This window comes from Schistocerca cancellata, chromosome 9 (assembly GCF_023864275.1).
Source record: "Schistocerca cancellata isolate TAMUIC-IGC-003103 chromosome 9, iqSchCanc2.1, whole genome shotgun sequence".
NCBI lineage: Eukaryota > Metazoa > Arthropoda > Insecta > Orthoptera > Acrididae > Schistocerca > Schistocerca cancellata.
This window is the reverse complement of record NC_064634.1, coordinates 223799242-223803172: the sequence shown is the minus strand read 5'-3', so window position 1 is coordinate 223803172 and position 3931 is coordinate 223799242.

Sequence of the window (3931 nt, the reverse complement as noted above, 5' to 3'; positions counted from 1 at the left end):
TCGGCGAACGTCGAAATTTTTATTACTTCTTCATGGATTTTAATTCTTATTCCGAATTTTTCTTTTGTTTCCTTTACTGCTTGGTCAATATACAGATTGAATAACATCGGGGATAGGCTTCAACCCTGTCTCACTTCCCTCCCAACCACTGCTTGCCTTTCATGTCCCTCGACATTTATAACTGCCATCTGGTTTCTGTACAAAGTGTAAATAGCCTTTCGCTCCCTGTATTTTACCCCCGTCACCTTCAGATTTGTGAAAGACAGTATTCCAGTCAACGTTGTCAAAAGCTTTCTCTAAGTCTATAAATGCTAGAAACGTAGGTTTGCCTTTCCTTAATCTATCTTCTAAGTTAAGTCGTAGAGTCGGTATTCCCTCACATGTTCCAACATTTCTTCGGAATCCAAACTGATCTTCCCCGAGGTCGACTTCTACCAGTTTTTCCATTCGTCTGTAAAGAATTCGTGTTAGTATTTTACAGCCATGACTTAGTAAACTGATAGTTCGGTAATTTTCACACCTGTCAACACCTGCTTTCCTTGGGATTGGAATTATTATATTCTTCTTTAAGTCTGAGTGTGTTTCGCCTGTCTCATGCATCTTGCTCACGAGATGGTAGATTTTTGTCAGTGCTGGTTCTCCCAAGGCTGTCAGTAGTTCTAATGGAATGTTGTCAACTCCCGGGGCCTTGTTTCAACTAAGGTCTTTCAGTGCTCTGTCAACCTCTTCACGCAGTATCACATCTCCCATTTCATCATTATCTACATCCTCTTCCATTTCCATAATATTGTCCTCAAGTACATCACCCTTGTATAGACCCTCTATATAGTCCTTCCACCTTAAAGCTTTCTCGTCTTTGCTTAGAACTGTGTTTCCATCTGAGCTCTTGATATTCATACAAGTGGTTCTCTTTTCTCGAAAGGTCTCTTTTATTTTCCTGTAGGCAATATCTGTCTTACCCCTAGTGAGATATGCCTCTGCATCCTTAGCCATTTTGCACTTTGTGTCGATCTCATTTTTGAGACGATTGTATTCCTTGTTGCTGTTTCATTTAGTGCATTTTATATATTCTCCCTTAATCAGTTAGTATCAATATATCTTTTGTGACTCAAGGATTTCTACTAGCCCTCGTCTTTTTACATACTTGATCCTCCGCTGCCTTCACTATTTCATCCCTCAAAGTTAAATATTCTTCTTCTACTGTATTTCTTTCCCCCATTCCCGTCAATCGTTCTCTAATGCCCTCCCTGAAGCTCTCTACAACCTCTGGTTCTGTCAGTTTATCCAGGTCCCATCTCCTTAAATTCCCACTTTTTCACTTGTAATCTACAGTTCATAATCAATAGATTGTAATCGGAGTCCACATCTGCCCCTGGAAATATCCTACAATTTGAAACCTGGTTCCTATATCTCTGTCTTACCATTATAAAATCTATGTGAAACATTCCAGTGTCTCCAGGCCTCTTCTATGTATACAACACTCTTTCATGATTCTTGTACCAAGTGTTAGCTATGATTAAGTTATGCTCTGTGCAAAATTCTACCAGGCATCTTCCTCTTTCATTTGTTACCCCCATTCGATATTCACCTACTACGTTTCTTTCTCTTCCTTTTCCTACTATCTTATTCCAGTCATCCATGACTACTAACTTTTCGTCTCCCATCACTATCTGAATAATTTCTTTTATCTCATCATACATTTCATCAATCTCTTCGTCACCTGCGGCGCTAGTTGGCATATAAACTTGTACTACTGTAGTAGGGGTGGGCTTTGTGTCTACCTTGGCCATAATAACGCGTTCGCTATGCTGTTTGTAGTAGCATACCCGCACTCCTATTTTTTTTTTGTTCATTATTAAATCAACTCCGGCATTACCTCTATTTGATTTTGTATTCAAGTGACCAGAAGTCTTGTTCCTCTTGCCACCGAACGTAACTAATTCCCGCTCCATCTAACTTTAACCTGTCCTCTTCCCTTTTTAAATTTTCTAACCTACCTGCCTGATTAAGGGATCTGACATTCCACGCTCCGACCCGTAGAACGTCAGTTTTATTTCTCCTGATAACTACGTCCTCCTGAGTAGTCCCCACCCGGAGATCCGTATAGGGGACTATTTTACCTTCGGAATATTTTACCCAAGAGGACGCCATCATCATTTAACCATACAGTTAAGCAGCATTCCCTCGGGAAAAATTACGGCTGTAGTTTCCCCTTACTTTCAGCCGTTCGCAGTACCAGCACAGCAAGGCCGTTTTGGTTAGTGTTACAAGGCCAGATCAGTCCAACATCCAGACTGTTACCCCTGCAACTACTGAAAAGGCTGCTGCCCCTCTTCAGTTACTACATGTTTGGGTTGCCTATCAACAGATACCTCTCCGTTGTGATTGCAGCTACGGTACGGCTGTCTGCATCGCTGAGACACGCAAGCCTCCCCACCAACGGCAAGGTCCATGGTTCATGGGGGAGGGGGGGGGGAGGGGGACGATATGAACTGTACATGAAATTTATTCTTAGTTGCTAAAGTGAACACCCATCAGCTGTATAATGGAATGACGACAGTGAAAATTTATGTCAGACTGATAATTGAACCCAGATTTATCGCGAGCTTTCGCCTCAGTTTAGGCTATCCGAGCCGAGCATGACTCACAACCAGAACCAAACTTCCATATGCCGTCAACCATGTGTCTGCAGCCTTCACTCGTACATTTGTATGTATATTATTGTACAGGGGAGACGTTTTGACTGACAGTCGCCTGCCCGGTGTTGATTTTGCAGTATCTGTTTTGTTAGTATGGATGTGTGTGTGTGTGTGTGTGTGTGTGTGTGTGTGTGTGTGTGTGTGTGTGCGCTCGTAAATTGCAGACGAATGTAGTAAGTGGTGTCATGTTTTATCTTGTATGGTGATAGTGGAAGATGATAATCTAAAACCCGCTCTGCTGGAATACAAGTACGTAACGAACTCTGCGCCACCCCAGTGGACGATTGTAGTGCAGCACGAGTCCGCAATTTTAATTTAGAATATACATATTGGCCTCGATAAAATCCACAGAGAGTATTGAAAAGAGTATTTGAATACTGCCGTTAACACACTTGTAGGTCGGAATCGCACATATATCCTACAAATGCTATGTCATCGGCGAAAGTCGAAGAAGTTTTAATTCTGTGATTGACGAAGAAACAAACCGAACTTCAGATCCAGTGTGATCTGCTACGTGAATCGTGTCGCAAGTTCACAGAGGTTGAAATCTTCGTAAATATCTCTGGATGGAAGATGACGAAACACATTCAGCGTAGCCTGTAGTTTTACCGCTGTTTTCCAGGACTCTATTAGCAACACGTAATTTTTCTCACCATTTCGTTGTTAGCTTATACTTCATTTTAAATTCTGTTCTCGAGTCACTTAATTTGACTTTCCAACATCCTGTCAGCAAGGAATCCCCAATCTACTTTCTCAAAGTCTTTATCATTTACTTAAAGTTTTGGTTGCTGGACAACAATTAAAACCGTGTTCCTCTAGAACGCAGATGCAGTGTCTTAATCACTGTACCCCCTCATTCGTTACTGTCCGCAGCTCATGGTCTCTCGGTCGCGTTCTCGTTTCCCGAGCACGAGGTCCCGGGTTTGATTCCTGGTGGGGACACGGATTTTCAGCTGCCTCGTGGTGACTGGGTGTTTTGCTGTCACCATCATTAATGAAAGTGGCGAGATTGGACTGAGCAAAGGTTGGGAATTTGTACGGGCGCTGATAACCACGCAGTTGAGCGCCCCACAAACCAAACATCATCATGATCATCATCATCATTCTTTACTATGCCTGGAATTGGCGTTTCTTGTTCATAAGTGGCCCAGTGCTGTGTCTATGTACACCATCATTTGTATTTCTTAAACGCTCACATTATGACGAGTAAAATGTCTATTTCAGCTAGGTTC